Source organism: Sinohyriopsis cumingii, chromosome 6 (assembly GCF_028554795.1).
Source record: "Sinohyriopsis cumingii isolate HCF-2022 chromosome 6, ASM2855479v2, whole genome shotgun sequence".
Lineage (NCBI taxonomy): Eukaryota > Metazoa > Mollusca > Bivalvia > Unionida > Unionidae > Sinohyriopsis > Sinohyriopsis cumingii.
The window spans coordinates 146,768,176-146,786,947 of record NC_142966.1 but is presented as its reverse complement, the minus strand read 5'-3'; the positions used below and the strand labels follow the sequence as shown (position 1 = coordinate 146,786,947).

General features: G+C 34.6%; 1 protein-coding gene across 4 annotated transcripts in view; it reads right to left on the bottom strand.

Annotated features, from left to right (window-relative positions):
* LOC149798219 (protein sprouty homolog 2-like) overlaps positions 1-18,772 on the bottom strand; it is a 66,066-nt gene that overhangs the window by 12,210 nt on the left and 35,084 nt on the right. The window contains exon 1 of one of the 4 annotated variants that reach the window (XM_089963323.1): positions 12,798-13,434. The exons of 1 other annotated variant lie outside the window; for it this stretch is intronic. The gene's annotated coding sequence lies outside the window, so the exon portion shown is untranslated. 2 more of the 4 variants (XM_089963324.1, XM_089963325.1) reach the window with 2 other exon arrangements.

Sequence of the window (18,772 nt, the reverse complement as noted above, 5' to 3'; positions counted from 1 at the left end):
CTGAGGTGAATGCTCTAACCACTAGAACACCAAAGCAGTGGATACATTTTAGATAAAATTACCTATAATTATGAGATCAACCCTTACCCACCCCAGCTCCACATGTTGCAAACTTTCAAGTTTTTATCTTAAAGAGTGTAGAAGCTGTTGCACTGCATTATACACGCAAAGAAATGGAGAGTCCAGGCAGAACAACACAATACATTCTTTTTTCTTTAAAAAGTATGAGGATAGTAACCACACGATAATGAATGTTTAATATGATACATACATGCTATACATGTTAAATAAACATCAGGCACACAACAAAATTTTTAAATCCTTTTTAAAGAATGGGACTATGTTCATGCAATGTCTGGTAAGTGGAAAAGAGGTTTTCAAAAGCATGAACCGAAAAGATTACAATGCCTATACAAGTAATTGGTGTGGATTGACACTTGGATTACTCATACTAGAGAGAGAAATGTTCCACTCAAGTTGCTTCAACCACCTGCTGTGTGGAAGTGCACAAATTACCTGGACCATCATAGGTTCCATGCACTCTTAAAGTTTGACATGGCTACACATCAGCAAAACTGCTTAATTTTTTCTTGTATATGCAAGTGATGAAAACAGGCATATTTCACCTGTTCCCTTGAGTGCACATGCAAACAACATTTATGGTTAACCTTAACAAAAGATGAATTAAGCATCTGGCAGTGAGATGAATAAGAACTTTATGCTGGATGGTCAGTCATTTCATTCATGACTGAAACATTAATGAAAGCTATGGTGCTGTCTTCTAATGTAAGATAATGTACTTAGCTTTGGTTCCTAGATGTAACACCCTTCTTACTTATTTTCATCTGCTATGGATGTCTATGCTGCAGACTCGATTTAGCCCAGACATGAAATGCTTTGTGCATTATATATACTAATCATTATAATATGTATACTGTTTAAAATAAAAAATAATAATTTAAAAAAAAACAAAAAAACTTTGTACCTTGAATTTAAAACCAGTGCAAGGAAATACATATTTTGTTGGCCTAATGCACTCGTGTAACTTGATGTGTGCATAAAGCCTTACATGACATATATACCACGTTTATCCAGTGATAAACCTGCACCCCCATTTTACAAGACTTGGGCAAATATTTACAAAGGATATCTCTGTCGACAATAAGCCTTTGCTTTTTGTCAACACGTATCATTAGGGATTTAATACTGTTGGGGTGGGGCAATGACTAATGCAGAAATGGCACATGGCAGTTATACCAGACATACTTCCGAGTGCAACATCTTTAAAGACAAGATTCTAATGGTTATGAGTTGAGCTGTGAGGAGTTTTGTTCTTCGTTTCTTAATACATTCATATTCGAACTTTTTTTTGAAGAATTGGCAAAGTTGCAGTTAGTAGTAGATGATGCATCCAATTTTCATTGTCAATTAATTACAGTTTGCAATTAACACTGATCAATGTATGATTTATCCTTATTTTCAAACGTGATTGTGATGCAGGTTAAAATTGCTACTTAAAAATATGTTCCCATGATATCTAATGCCAATTATTTTCTCAAAAAAGTGTTGTGTAGTATAATCATGTAGAAAACTACAAAATGTAAATACCAAAGTACTTTTTTTATGTTGGATTTCTTTTTCTAAGGCATTTCTTCATGGCAATTTAATGATTGCATCAATGTACGATATAATGGGTCCACGGTTTACACATTTTAGGAGGGAGAGAAATGAAGGTTGGGAGGGAAAAAGCAAAACAACAAAAAGAGAAGAAAAATTAAATAGGCGTAAATATGGAAATACAGATCTGAAGAACATGCACAAGAACAGATATACTGTACATGTCCAAAATGGGAAAAAAGCAGTTCCAAACAACAGGTATTTCACCACTGGTGCAATATCATTTTTCTCTGATATATTTCAAGATCTTGCCATGAAATACAAGATCTTACCATGAAATATATAAATATGGTAATAGAAAGCAAGCATGAGCAAAAGACGTAAGTTCAAACTAGACAAATATCCTCCCTCCCCATCCCAGAAATGAAAATTCTGAAAATAAATAAACATCTAAAAGTCAAGTTTGCGATCCTTAAACACTTGTACATTTTTATATAAAAAAATCTTCATACTATTTCAAACATCACTGCTAGGTATGGTGGTAGTACATTTCATCTCTACCTTTAAATCTACTCGTGTGTCAAAAAACTATGTTTTAAAATAATTTTTTTAAAACACGTTTCGTTTACCATTTATACTTGCTTGCAAGTCTAATTTAAAGTAAACTGCCTACACACTGACATGCCGTCAGATGATGTGCCAACATACCATTTCATTTGTTAGGATTGATCAACAGAACAAACACAGACCCAGATCTGACAGTGTTATCTACCTGACTTGCACACTAGTATATAATGTACGTTTAAGCTATGCAAGCACAGAGTTGAATTAAACTGATGAGAAATTTGTAATGCCTCATTTAGCATTGTTATGTAGTATGGAAGATGTATGGTACAGACCACCTGTTACTGGTCTCCTGTGACAAGACCTATCCCATTTAACTTAAAGTATATACTAACTTTACAAACCAGGTCCAAATGCAAACTGCATAGACACCAATCTGCCAGAACGTTATGCAACAGCAGATCTTGGACGTGCAGTTTTATTAGGACTAATCAGTAAAATAAACAGAGACTGGTCTGCCATCGCATTATGCAATGGCAGATATGGGTCTATACTGTTCACAGTTGGACTCTGCTTATAAACAAGTATACATGGTAATCAGTTTTAAAGGAACCATTTCTAGCCCCAAATGTCACCCAGTCCATTGATTTCAGTGCTGACAGTTCCTATTTTTATCAACAGGTTTTCCAATGTCAGCACAATGTCTTTCACAATGTCATCTTTAGTGTGAAGTGAATCTTTTTATGTTCAAAACAATTTTTAGATTACAACTTATTCAACCATTAAGAAATAAAAACAAATTCATCTGCTACAAAGTAACGACCATCTCATTTCATGAGTGGGAGGCTGCAGTCTGCTAAAAAGTAACGACCATCTCATTTCACAAGTGGGAGGCTGCGGTCTGCTACAAAGTAACGACCATCTCATTTCATGAGTGGGAGGCTGCGGTCTTCTTTTGAGCAGATATATTTATTTTCTTTTATCTCAAAATAATTTTTAAAAATTCCAAACCATAAAATAGATATAGTATGGTGTTATTCTGCTATAAATCAACACAAGATATCTTTCCAGCTATTGACAGATGGCCATTTAAAACAATGTAAGGCCTATGCACCTGAACATTAAATGGTGGATTCCTAAAATAATTGCAGTATATTGTAGTACCTATTGCATTGTGTTCAGAGATATTGCTGTATACAATGGTACAAAAAACTGTTCACCAACACCAGCCAAACATCAAACCTACAAAGTTTCATTAAATTCTTCAAAATGGCGCAAGAGTAGTTATGAAAAAGGTGGACTGGTAGACAAATACACAGGGACAACAAAACAAAACTCAACCATACTCTTCACTAACCAAATATATTCACAGAGTTCAAGCGCAAACTGCGTTGACCCACAATCTGGGTCTGTGCAGTTTGTTAAGAGTAATCAGAACTAACAAGATACACCAAGATCTACTTGTGCATTATGCTAAGGCAGATCAGGATCGTTGTTGTTTGCAGTTAGATTTGACTTACAAGCGAGTTTTACAGTAAGCATGGCGATAAGAATCAGTGCTTCACTTCGACTTGTGTCCCCATCTTTTAGAGATTCATTAAAATTCAGCTCCCTAGACGTACAATATTTATACAAACTCGACTAGCAGTTAGAACTCTGAATGGAGCTTTCTTTAGTAAAACATTCACAAGCAATCTAAAGACTGATGGTTTGCTCTTTTATTATATAGGGAAGGAGTCAGCAGTGGAGCAGAGTGAGCTTTCTGTTCTAACTATAGTATAACGACCAAAACGGTTTTTCTAAGACTATATTTGATAGCCCAAAACTCTTCAAAGTGTCAGGAAATCTGCTTGGGACTTCTCATTCTTTATTAAATCCAATGAAAAACATTAAAATTGCTATTCTTAGTGTTTAAAAAATGCACACACATTCTGGAGCAAGAATTTGAGTGAATGTATAAAGTATCCATCTTGCTTTAATTTTAATAGTGACCAAGGCCAATTTGTTTACAGAGCAATTCCATGTTGGCTCTCAATCCCATATGTCTTGGGTTCAGAGTCCATATAATGTAACTTTGTTACATGTACAAACCAAGCTTTCAGGACTCATCGTACTAATTCAGTTCCCATAGTAAACCTATGCAAACACCATGATATTAAAAATTCAATAACTTAACATTTATGAGTGATCATTGGGGCACTAGAATTATTTGTCCAACAAAACCCCAGGCAACCTTAACTTAAAAAATCAGAATGGTCAGATTCTAACAAATCCACTAAAAAGAGTCTAACAAATCCACTAAAATATATCAAACATCACATGAAAACTAAGTCAGTGGTCATTAAATCTCCACAAATATTTACCTTCCCACCTATCCTCCATTTTCAGATTGTGGAAGGGTGATTCCCCCTTCCACCCCCTCACCCATAATATTCAGCTCTAGAATACACCTTGCAGTTACATATTTTGTGAATACAGCACCAAGACTTTTTTTATGCCCTGCATAGATGTCAAACAAGTTTGTTTAATACAGTGAGAGCTCAATCACATGGTTCTACTGGAGCATTTTGGTGGTGAACAAGTACTATCCTCCAAATGTGCCTGGAATATCAATAACCTGTTCATGTACCGTATATACTCACGAGTCCAACTGCAAACTGTGCAGACCCAGATCTGCTGTTGCTGGCAGATCTAGGTCTGTATAGTTTTTTTGTTTTTACTAGTAATCAGTAGAACAAATAACCTAGACCCTGATCTGCATGCGCATTGTTCTATGGCAGATCAGAATCCTTGCTGTTTGTGGTTTGTTTTGATTTATAAGCGTATATGGTAGTCAATATTGATCCAATGGCCCATCATAAGAAATGGACTGTGGTTTCAAACAGTACAATAAAATGACAACATTTGACTCAAAGATTATTATAAAATCTTGTTCACTTTAAATGCATTAAAAAAAATTAACAGCCTGAAGTCTATTAATTTGTGTAAAAGTAAACATGCTTATCTATAATTCTTGATTGCATAACAAAATGTGAAATAAATTGTGAGACAATTATTCTTTTCTCTTGTGGCTATTAATTCACAAAGGTTTCCTAAAAATCAGTTTCCATTCTTAAACACATAAATAACAAGAACAGAAGCACCTAGATTTCCTCCTTAAATATCACCATCCACCTTATTAGGTGGCAGCACTTGTCCATGATGCCAATAAACTCCCTGCCTCCTTAGCAGAACATATGGTATTAGAATCCACCAGTTGAAAAAAATCTACAAGGCACAAGAGATTAGAGTGCTATCATAAAAAATTTAAAAATGCATGAATACACACTTGCATTTGGAAAAAGGACCTGGCACCCCCTTTTCCAAGAACTCCCAAAATATATTAGTCATTTTGTGTAACAACTCTGCATCGCAAAGTTCAACAGTTCCCCTTGAGCAAACTTAAGGATTACTAAACATGTACACTGTGCAATTAATCTGACAAGATTTCTGCAAAATGCCTCATCTTGTCTGGGTTGGGCTATGCACCATCTAGTTAATCAAGGATATAATGAAATTATACACCTTGTCCCCCACTAGCTGGTTTAGTGATATACCAAATGTGACATTGCAATTTTGAGCACTGCCTAGGTGAGATCAAAAGTAAAAACTGCCACATGTATTTGCTCTGTGTTCATTCATGAAAAAAGTGAGGCCCAATGGTCTTTATGTCAAAATTGAGAGAGTGGGGCCCAATGGTCTTTATGTCAAAATTGAGAGTGGGGTCATTCAGAAGAAAATGGGCCACAACTATACAAACCATTTATTCAAGGAATTCAAAACATATCATTATAACAGGCATTTGTATCAGGGATTAATTAATTACTACAATAATTATTTATGTTTCCAACATAGCATGTTCTTAATCAGTTGTGCATTCCGACTACAGCATGGTTTCCTACAAATTCTGTGTCTGCTGAAATAAATGTGTCCATAGTTATGCACACTTATTTCCATGGACTGGCTGTTACTGAAGTAATTAAACCAAACAAGTGGATGTTATTACATAACCAACAAGTTTTGTAGGCCAGTAGATACTGTAACAAACCGGACCTTCTAAATATAAAAGCAATGAAAACAGGTCCTCTTAAAGTTAAGACTAGTGCTAAAAAGGAAACAGGTCCTCTTAAAGTTCAAATTAGTGCTAAAAATGAAACAGGTCCTCTTAAAGTTCAGATTAGTGCTAAAAAGAACATGGGTCCTCAAGTTCAAATTAGTGCTAAAAAGGAAACAAGTCCTCTTTAAGTTCAGATTAGTGCTAAAAAGGAAACAGGTCCTCTTAAAGTTAAAATCTGTGCTAAAACTGAAACAGGACCTATTAAAGTTAAAATTAGTACTGAAAAACTGTAGTCAAAACTTTGAAATGTGTACTCCAGAAGTAATAGACAAGTATAATGGTATAATCCCAGACCACTGTGCACTGGCCAAGCAAGTATTAAGTGCTCCCTTCAAAAATGCTGCTTGTGCAGAAGATTTTCTAGTAAAAAAACAAAACCAGATCCTGATTGGATTGTGAAAACTTTGTATCAGGTTTATTGGCCCATCTTACAAATGCAAATCACTCATCTTCAACCTCCAAAACAGCAACGAAATAAAGATCTTCAATACACTGTACTGGAACATGTCAGACAGAATGATGACCTAATCTTATAAAATTGGAAGTACAAAATTTGTGTTGTCACCATTCAGCAAATGGGGAATGTTTATATTTGTGCATGCTATTTATGACAATAGAAAATTATATTTTCATTCCCATATTGTGGGTTGAAACATTCTAGAAACGACCCTGATCAAATTTACTGTATTAGGCAAAATAAAGCATGTACTTTAAAACCTTGGAATTTTAAAGAGGTCACTTGGGGTTGAAAATAGCCCCAAATCCTAATGCAAATGGGTTCAAATTTTAAATATGTTGAAATTAATGCAGAATTCGCAATTTGCACAATTTATTTACTTATCCCTCACTTCAAAGGAGACAACTACACATGGCACAACACTCAATACAAGTGTAATAATACTTTACAAATATCATTTTTAAAAATACCTTTCAACCAAAAATAAATATGTCTATGACCAGATCTGGATTCTCACACTCCTACCTGAATGCAATGTTGCTAAACGTGCTATTAGCACCAGTGACACAGTAACAAAATTGCTCATTAGGAAAAAAAACATTACCAGCTCCACTACACTGATTAAGTACTCTTAACCCATAAAAAGGTAACTCCTCTATTCCAACAGAGAACCAACTGCCAGCAAAGTTACTGTTGTTATACATGTAATCACCTATTGTTATACATGTAATCACCTATTGTTATACATGTAATCACCTGTTGTTATACATGTAATCACCTGTTGTTATACATGTAATCACCTATTTTTGTGAGCTTAATCACAAAATGAAAAAAAAAGTTTTTGTACAATTGCATAAAACCCCCGTTTATGCTGTTACTGAATTGTAAAAATGGAGATCTCCTGGCTGCAAGTGATTGTTAGAACTTATAAGGTGTGTTTATAACCAATCAGCCTCCAAGTACCTGTTGAAGTGTCCACATCAAGTACGTTTAATGTCCTGAAAAAACTGAATACAACTGCCATTTCTTATGTTTCAAATTATGCGCAATCGCATAATTAATTTGACATTTGTGGTTTTTTCTGCAGAAGTTAACATATTGTTAGACTGCAAGTTTAAAAATCCAGTTGAACATCGGATAACAGCTTAGGACTTTTGATTTTACTCAAAGTGGCCTATTCAAAGCTCCAATACCATGCATTTGTGTGGCATGATTACCCTTCTAATGGTATCAAAGAGGCACCTTGGATCCATTGTTGTGAAATTTGTAACTTTTCATAGGAAATGACCTACTACCTAGCAAGAATGATGTAGAGATAATGGCATCAATTTCAGTTTTTGTAATTATTCTTTTTGTATATAAAATTTCGCTATTACTGTTTATACTAACTTTGGAGCCCAACTGCAAACTGCACAGGCCCAGAAGTGATATTGCATAATGCACCTGCAGATCTGGGTCTGTGCAGTTTGCTCGGAGTTATCACTGCTATACTCTATTTTAAAAATTAAAATGCGATTTTGCAGAATAAAAAATTTGGTTTTAAAAAATTATTTATATAGGCATGGCATAAGACCACCTCTGCTCTGTTTTTAATAACTATAAAAGACTGATATTTATTCAAATAAAGCAATTTTCATAGTAAATTTACTAAGATTACAGGCTTCTATATCATTATTTTCATACACTTTCATTAAGCCTGAAAGAATACCACCTACCAAAGCTTCTGTCCAGACAAAGGGTGGAGTACAGTGTTCTCAATTGCTTTGTACTCTAGAGTCATGAAAATCCAAGTAACTGAATCTGTACTCTTGTACTCCTACAATTACTTTGTACTGCAGAGTAGTGACAATCCAAGTAACTGAATCTGTACCCTTGTACCAATACTTTTAATTGGAAATGATAAAATACCCTGTACCCATGAGCACATTCAAGAGTAAGTACAGCAGAAATTTAATTCATGCAGTGAACTTTTCCTTCATATAATTTTAAGTTAAAAATTTAAGTTGATAAATGAACTAATCTTTGAGAAAAGAAAAGATAAAAGCATTTTTTTCATTTTCACAAGATAATTATCTTTCTTGAACTTGGATTTGAAAAGCTACCCCCCCCAAAAAAATAATCATTTCGAGGATCTACTAGAAAAGGCCACAAGCATTATTCCTCCATTTCTGTGAAATGCTGATGTCCCGCAAAAAAACCTGACTCAATGTTTAAGCTTTTCAAATTCTTTCAGTCATGCCGAGTTAGAAAGATCAAACTATAACACCAAGTATCAAATTGTAACATCAGCAGTGTCAGTCTAAACCAAAGTAGTTAACTATACATGGGAATCGTGCTTACAATTTACATTTATAAATTTACTATACTCTTTTAGCCAGTTATTCTGTTTACTTAATGGTCATTATTTAAACCCTATCTGAATGAGCATTTGCTTTATTCTGGTCAGTAACGATACTGTGTAAAAAAATTGAAGTACTTTTTAAAATGTTGTGCTAGATTAAGTCTGGTATGCAGTGCAACTTGAAAATATTTTTCTATTTTATCCCAAACAATACATTAGCCCGCGCTGCAAAAATTGAGAAGAAAAAAAAAAACATAAAGGAAAGAAAAATTCCCACACATCAAGATACTAATCATTATAATATAATGTTTGCCAAATAAATAAACAACTTACCTACCTACCATAATTTTAAAACCAGTGCAATAGGAAACATTTATTCCTTGTCAGACATCAAAATTCTACGCAGCTGTTACTTAAAAAAGGAACTAGTTGACTCGTTACTACTTTTTGAAAAATACTTTTACCTGAACTTTACAAAACAGTATTGTACTCATACCAGTATACTTTCAAACAAATACTGCACTCCTATCTGGTTCTCTCCACCTCAAAAAATCAAGACAGGTTCAATGTGTTTGTAGTGAGATCAGAAACTACTGTTCAAGGTTTACAAAGTTCATTTAGAAATTAATGTATGGAGGACATTGACAAGTGATAGAATGAAACAGTACAACTGTTGATTATCATAGCTTATATATATATATATATATATATATATATATATATATATATATATATATATATATGTAATCAACAAACAAAATCTTTATATTCTACAAACACCCTGTAAATTTCCTAAATGGCAAATGATAGGACTATCATATATACTCCTATCATTTGCCATTTAGAAAAAACTGACCACCATATATACTCACTTGTAAGGCAAGTCCAGCTGTACAGACCCAGATGTTGTTGCATAATGTGCCAGCAGATCTGGGTCTTTGCAGTTTCTTAGGAATAATCAGAAGAACAAACAAGACAGACCCTGATCTTCAGGTGCACTATGCTATGGCAGATCAGGTTCTTTGTTGTTTACAGTTTGACTTGACTTAGGGTAGGAATAACAGGCCAAATTTAAAATTTCATCTCAGGTTAATAAATATGGCATTTTTGAGATGGTCAAAGCATCAGAAATAACAAATTAGCAAATAAAGTATATTCCTTTTCATGGTTTTTGCTCATAGCAAGTGCAAACAACTTATTTTATTGGCTGCAAAAACAAAAAAAAATCTCCAAAAAGTGAGCATTTCTTGTACAGTGTATATACTGAAAACAAATCCAGTAATGGAAAGTTTTTTGGGAGGTTGATCAGTGAAGCAGTCACTAGAGAATATAACCAGACTGTTCTTGAGCATAATTTACAAATGTATGTGGTATATAAAAGGAAATTTTGGGCAAATGTGTCTCGGCCAATCCAGAATTTGCAGCTTTAATTACTCAGAATTTACAATTATGAGTTTATGTCCAATACTAAAGCCTTGTTATGTGTAAATCTTGTCAGAGTTATGACTGAAACGTTAAAGCTACGTTAAAAATCCAAAATCACACACAGAATCCTAACCAAAGGTGAGACTTTAACGAATAATATGTTACACCAACAGCAAACACTTTACACTGTAACACATTCATTGCTATGTCAGGTGCATGGTTTTAAAATGGATATTCACTGTCATTTTACAAACAATCTAACTAAAGAAAAGTTGAAAGCATATTATTTCTTTTTTTTTATTAAAAAAAAAAATTAACTACAGGAAACCTTCAGTCCCATGCTATAAGCACAAAACTATTAAATGATAGAAAAACAATTCTTGGTTTTTGTTTTTGATTTCACTTGAATATATTACTGGCTACATTATGCCAAGGAAATGAAAACCATGCAGTTTGATGCGACATACAAACCACTGGAAAATATGTACATCGCTGTCAGAACAATAGCAAATTTTAATCCATGCAGTAATATTTCATGCCTCATTTTGAACCAATGAAATCTTATAAATCTCTCTGCTCTTCAAGTCCACATTACAATTTCAAACTTGTGTCAATGTTTTATATACAGTACAATAATGTTTCAAGATGGTCAAACATAATAAACTAAGGATGGAAATAAATATCTACTTTTTATATATATAAAAAGACTGCCTAATAATGATTAAGTAGCTGAAACAATGTCCGTTTGTAGGTAAGAGAATGTTGGGTTTTCAACCACAGACGGTTTAGATTATATACTTTGCAAGGCTATGACAAAGTTCCTTATAATATACACAAATAAACAGAGTAAATCACAGAAAAGTTGTCTTGGGAACCAGAAATTTATTTCTGTCTATAGCAGAACACTTTTAACCCACCCACCCCAAACAAAATGTAATGAATGACATCCAGCGAAGACCAGTGCATAGTTTGGAACAAGCCACCAAAAGAACATGTTACAATGTTTCAATCTGAATTCTAACCAATTAATTATATTTAGCATACAATGTATTTAATTTTTGGTATCAAGTGCTGCCACTTTCACTATATAGTAACAAAAATAATACTTGTGGAATTTCCATTCATAAATGAACATGTTCATAAAATGCATTAGAAGGGTTATCTTTACTGATTTAATGCATTCCATAGCTCTATCCCTGACTGCTAGATTTACCCTAATAAGAAAGGTAGTAGAATTATTCATGTAGACAAAAATATTTTAAAAAATATATCACATGTACACACATACATTTGATTAGCATGTTGCAAGGAATATCTATATATACATATATAAAAATTCCTTGCAACATACTAATCAAATGTAAAATATATTTGTTCCCCCTCCTAAATGTCCGGGGGGGGGGGGCTATGTTCACTGTAAGCAGTCACAGTAGAAACTTCTGTATCGGCCAAACCAAAAGTCAGGCATATGTAACACACACACACACACACACATATATATATATATATATATATATATATATATATATATATATAAACTTTCATCTCAAATGTATCAAAATATTAAATATCTACTTGTAATGCTGGAAAAACTGATGCTACATATGGATATCTACTGCTACAAAAAGGCTATTAGGAATGGAAAACAGAATTGGAAAGTCGACACTGTCTTGTATATTTTATGGAACTTTCCCCTCACCCCCTATTAAAATGCTAACGTGACAAATTAGGGCAATAAATTTATCGTAGTGTTGTGTGTGTGTGTGTGTGGGTGAGAGAGAGAGAGAGAAAGAAAGAAGGACGTACTGCATCAAATCAATCCAAAGAAAAATATAATCCATACAAATCACAATACCTACTGAAGCGTAAATCCCAATTATAGTGTTTTAGTAATTAAACAGGTTTCATTCACTGACACTGCTTTATACATGTTGACAATGCGATCCCTACACTACTGCAATGTTTACATCCCAGACATTGACGAAGGTAAATCCTCGTACTAGAACACTTATGAATGAATATCCACTTGTACGTGCTTGTAATAATCCCTGCGACATAGGAATGTTTTATCAAAAACCAATCAAATCCCGTACAAGACTGAACTTTAGGATTGGCTAATTACTCACTGTGTGTGCCCAGAATGATATATCAGCCTTTGATGTCAACCGTCGACTCAATATATCAAAATCACTTAAAAACTATCAATGGTTAAAACACTCATGATTCTAAATACAAACCTTTTCAAAATGATGTAAAAAGAAGAAAGAAGATGATTGCTTTTATGTATTGCCAATCAATAGTTTACAACCAGACCCCAGCCTCTGTTTGCTAGCTAGAGCCGTGCTGGATCGAGGTTCACGGAATGAATCAACTCTGTAACATATGCCGATCCATAACCCAGCCACAGGAAACGTGACGTAAATAACTCGTTCAAAGATCCGACTGAGCGATTTAAATTGCTATTCCAGCAAAACGCTGAAAATGAACTTCCACATCGATATCACTCTATCAGACAAATTTTTTTTTTATGCGTATGGTGTAAATCCAGTCGTACAATTGACAGCAATTGTTAAAAAAAAACTGCAAGAAGCACGAATCCTCAAGTGTTACACAGCGCAGTAGAGCCCACACTTCGATGCAGATATAAGCCCCACGCACTTGTTCTCAGTGAATGAAACATTTATGTAAAACTGTTCATTACCGTGCAATAAATGTTGTTGTAATGTATAATCCCGCAAAACCTTCCAGCGCAAAAGTTTAGTGTTCGAAATTTGCTCAATCTTTTCACAAGAAGAACCTTCTCTCTAGAAACCGTGCTATACAACACGAGTTCTTCTCCCTATTAGGAAACCGAGTGTGTAACTTGACACGAAAATTACTGACCTCTTTTTCTCCCCGGAGACTTCCGGTCGCTACCACTTTGGTAAAGGGTACACAGGTTGTATTGCGCGCCAAAATAGTACGCAAGACGTTAAGTTACACTTGTTATCGATTGAAAACGTGGGGAAAAGGCGCCAAACATTATAAAATTTATTTAAGACCTTATCACAGCAATTGTCATGTTATGTCACGTATGAATCAGTGAAAGCTGATAGATTTCCGGTTATTTAATTTGGATCATTTAGGTCGGTGCATCTGATAATGTGGTCACGTGGCAAGTACAGCACACAATTCAGGACGAAATCGATGAATGTGAGGAAGAGCTACATCCGTCTAGAACTTTATCGGGAGTTACGGGGTACTTTTCTAATTACAAACCTTGTTATCGGTTTTATCAAGACCCGTGCAGGCTCGGCAGGTTATTAACCAGTGGAACCGCACCTTCAACGACCCGATTTATCACGTATCTCTCGCAATAACCTTGTAACATGTAGAACCAATTAATGGACCCGTGACCGCAGTTAGATCTCATTATTCCGATAAGGAGTATAATTTGATTGAATTTACTGTCTAATAGCATCATAAATCCCCCACCACTACAACCAGTACATGATAGGTAAACGAATAATAATAATTATTATTATCATCGTCAACAGCGGACTTTTCATGTTTACGCTTTCAGAGTTGGACTGGAATAAGCAGCGTTCATATTAAAAATTACATTAGCTACATTGCAAGATAAACATTTTTGGAAATAGCTTTGAGTTAAAAAATAATTATCGGAATTTTCTTTTTACCAAGTTTGCATTGATCTCGGAGTTTTAAAAATCTTTTCTACATTTTGACCGGTCGGCAAACACTTCTTTAAGTTTGTGAAACTGCCTCTATAATGAAATTTTACTTCTGTGATTTTTTTTCTCAGTTGTTTAAATTTGACTTGTGAACCGAACCACCATCCCCTCGTTTTACATGCTTTTTCAATACGTTTAAGGCATCTCTATATCAGAATACTTTCAAAGCATTAGTTAAAATTATTAGCAGTGGCGAAAGAAAGCCGGTACGGTCAGTTACGCCGTACTATCACGGGCACCCGCGGAATTTGTTTCGGTGCTGGGGACCAAGCATGTATTGGTCAGCTATTGAGTTTTACGGATGAAGGCCAAAATATGTTTAGAAGTGAAATGGGGGTGGGGAACACATGGGTACTTTTGTACACACACACCCACCTGCGTACGTACGATAGACGCACCCCACCCCACTCCCGATTTCTATAGAACGGCCTATATTTTATCCACACAGAAACGATCAAGGATTAATAATATTAACATTTTTAATAAAACAGTCCACCAACACTGAAAGTCTGGCTGCATCAAAGAAATAAGCTTCGTAACTCTAAAAAGTTTGATGTCCGCTAAAATTCAAAAACCGACTGAACCCAGTCGAACGGGTTACGTATTAAACAAATTAGTATCGAGGTTTCACCACTCACCCACCCGTCCCGTTTCCTATTCGTACGTCCATCACCAGTAGACCCCCCCCCCCACGCAAACTTATGCATTAGGGTTAACCCACCCCCCACCCCTCCATGTGTACGTACTAAATTGACGCTCCCTTACTAGATTACTACCAGTCTCATCTTTAAAAGTTGGTTCTGTGTTGCGGGAAAGGACAGAAGTATAAGGGAAACAACTCGTGAAAGCTTAGAGGAACAATGGCATACACATGTGAGGATAATATTAAAAATATCGTATACAGCTACCGTTATTCTATTTTCCTAACCTTCATCTCCGCTTTTTCGCCAAGAGGTTATGTTTAACGTGAAAATAAGGCGACCAGTCACGTTTTTAAACCGAACATACCATAAGGAGGCATGTTTCAGTGATCACATCGAGTTCATATCGGTTACACCGAACGATGCGTAAAATGCGGTATTTGGAACCAAATCATTCGATGAAACACAATTTTATAGGAAATTTAAAATAAGAATTGCTAAATAGATAATTGACGCAGTATTATACAGATGTGTGACCCAGTGCCGTCTTAAGGCATGGGCACACTGGGCAGTTGCCCAGGGCCTGACGCTTCTAGGGACATCATGTTGCCCATATTGTTAATGAATATTGAAAGATCTTTTGGCAATTTAATTTGCTTTAAAAGGGCAGTGAGAAGCACGTTTCATAATTTTTAAAAATAGTGACATCTAGCGGAATTCCTGTGGGTGGGTAGGGCCGGTAGGGGGCCCCAGTGCATTGCTTTGCCCAGAGCCTACAGTGGTGTTAGGACGGCCCTGGTGTGACCATCTTTGCATAATTACGGTGGGTGACGAGAATTGTATGCATATGAAGAAACTCGGTGTGAAGGGAGTGGTAATACGCTTGTTAAGAAATTACTATTATCCTCAATAATTAATACAGGAGTCATTACGTTATAAAACACGAAGATAATCACATATAGCATCAAGTTCTTTACTGTTCCTATGCATTTGTTTTGAAGGCTTGGAGGTAGAGTAGAAATAAAATGACAAGAAATTTGTCTTTTTCAATTTGGTGTCGTAAAATCTGAATTAGACTATTTTCCTCAATATTGCTAAATCAGAAAAAAGGTGATGAGTCTTCAAACAGTCGATATGTTTTTTCTTGATTTATACAAGGAATCAGTGTTTTTATTATAGAAAACAGACCGGTTGGGATTGGCCGCTTTGCACAGTATCAATAAAACAAATAGAAGCGTAAGAGGTTTCGTTTGTACTGTTTCAGGCGGGTTGGTTTCATTACGTGTTGATGTAAATTAGATGCGTATGCACAGGGTGCCAAATCAGCGATAGAGTTATATAAAATGCACATGACTTGTATTTCTGTATAACATCCATGTTGCTCAATACTTAAAGGCAGGATGGACAAGTCTAAAATAAACTAGAACACACCTTTAAATATATTCTGCTTATCTGCGTTTTACAGACTTCGAATATCAGATTTTGCCGAGGTATTATATCTGTAAGCATAATGTCTATTTAAGAAGACGGGTATTGTATCTGTAAGCATAATGTCTATTTAAGAAGACGGGTATTGTATATGTAAGCATAATGTCTATTTATGAAGACGGGTATTGTATATGTAAGCATACTGTCTATTTAAGAAGACAGGTATTGTATATGTAAGCATAATGTCTATTTAAGAAGACGGGTATTGTATCTGTAAGTATAATGTCTATTTATGAAGACGGATATTGTATATGTAAACATAATGTCTATTTAAGAAGACGGGTATTGTATCTGTAAGTATAATGTCTATTTATGAAGACGGGTATTGTATATGTACGATAATGTCTATTTAAGAAGAATGGTATTGTATCTGTAAGCATAATGTCTATTTAAGAAGAATGGTATTATATATGTAAGCATAATGTCTATTTAAGAAGAGGGGTATTGTATCTGTAAGCATAATGTCTATTTAAGAAGACGGGTATCGTATATGTTTAAGAAGACGGGTATTGTATATGTAAGCATAATGTCTATTTAAGAAGACGGGTATTGTATCTGTAACCATAATGTCTATTTAAGAAGACGGGTATTGTATATGTAAGCGTAATGTCTATTTAAGAAGAGGGGTATTGTATCTGTAAGCATACTGTCTATTTAAGAAGACTTGTATTGTATCTGTAAGCATAATGTCTATTTAAGAAGACGGGTATTGTATCTGTAAGCATAATGTCTATTTAAGAAGACGGGTATTGTATCTGTAAGCGTAATGTTTATTTAAGAAGACGGGTATTGTATCTGTAAGTATAATGTCTATTTATGAAGACGGGTATTGTATATGTACGATAATGTCTATTTAAGAAGACGGGTATTGTATATGTAAGTATAATGTCTAGTTAAGAAGACGGGTATTTTATCTGTAAGCATAATGTCTTTTTAAGAAGACGGGTATTGTATCTGTAAGCATAATGTCTATTTAAGAAGACGGGTATTGTATATGTAAGTATAATGTCTATTTAAGAAGACGGTTATTGTATATGTAAGCATAATGTCTATTTAAGAAGACGGGTATTGTATCTGTAAGCATAATGTCTATTTAAGAAGACGGTTATTGTATATGCAAGCATACTGTGTCTATGCAAGAAGACAAGGTATTGTATCTGTAAGCATAATGTCTATTTAAGAAAACGGGGTATTGTATCTGTAAGCATAATGTCTATTTAAGAAAACGGGGTATTGTATCTGTAAGCATAATGTCTATTTAAGAAAACGGGGTATTGTATCTAAGCATACTGTGTATTTAAGAAGACGGGGTATTGTATATGTAAGCATAATGTCTATTTAAGAAGAGGGGTATTGTATCTGTAAGCGTAATGTTTATTTAAGAAGACGGGTATTGTATCTGTAAGTATAATGTCTATTTATGAAGACGGGTATTGTATATGTACGCATAATGTCTATTTAAGAAGACGGGTATTGTATATGTAAGTTTAATGTCTAGTTAAGAAGACGGGTATTTTATCTGTAAGTATAATGTCTTTTTAAGAAGACGGGTATTGTATATGTAAGCATAATGTCTATTTAAGAAGACGGGTATTGTATCTGTAAGCATAATGTCTATTTAAGAAGACGGTTATTGTATATGCAAGCATACTGTGTCTATGCAAGAAGACAAGGTATTGTATCTGTAAGCATAATGTCTATTTAAGAAAACGGGTATTGTATCTAAGCATACTGTGTATTTAAGAAGACGGGGTATTGTATATGTAAGCATAATGTTCTACTTAAGAAGACGGTTATTGTATATGCAAGCATACTGTGTCTATGCAAGAAGACAAGGTATTGTATCTGTAAGCATAATGTCTATTTAAGAAAACGGGTATTGTATCTAAGCATACTGTGTATTTAAGAAGACGGGTATTGTATATGTAAGTATAATGTCTATTTAAGAAGACGGTTATTGTATATGTAAGCATAATGTCTGTTTAAGAAGACGGGTATTGTATCTGTAAGCATAATGCCTATTTAAGAAGACGGTTATTGTATATGCAAGCATACTGTGTCTATGCAAGAAGACAAGGTATTGTATCTGTAAGCATAATGTCTATTTAAGAAAACGGGTATTGTATCTAAGCATACTGTGTATTTAAGAAGACGGGGTATTGTATATGTAAGCATAATGTTCTACTTAAGAAGACGGTTATTGTATATGCAAGCATACTGTGTCTGTGCAAGAAGACAAGGTATTGTATCTGTAAGCATAATGTCTATTTAAGAAAACGGGTATTGTATCTAAGCATACTGTGTATTTAAGAAGACGGGGTAATGTATCTGTAAGCATAATGTTCTACTTAA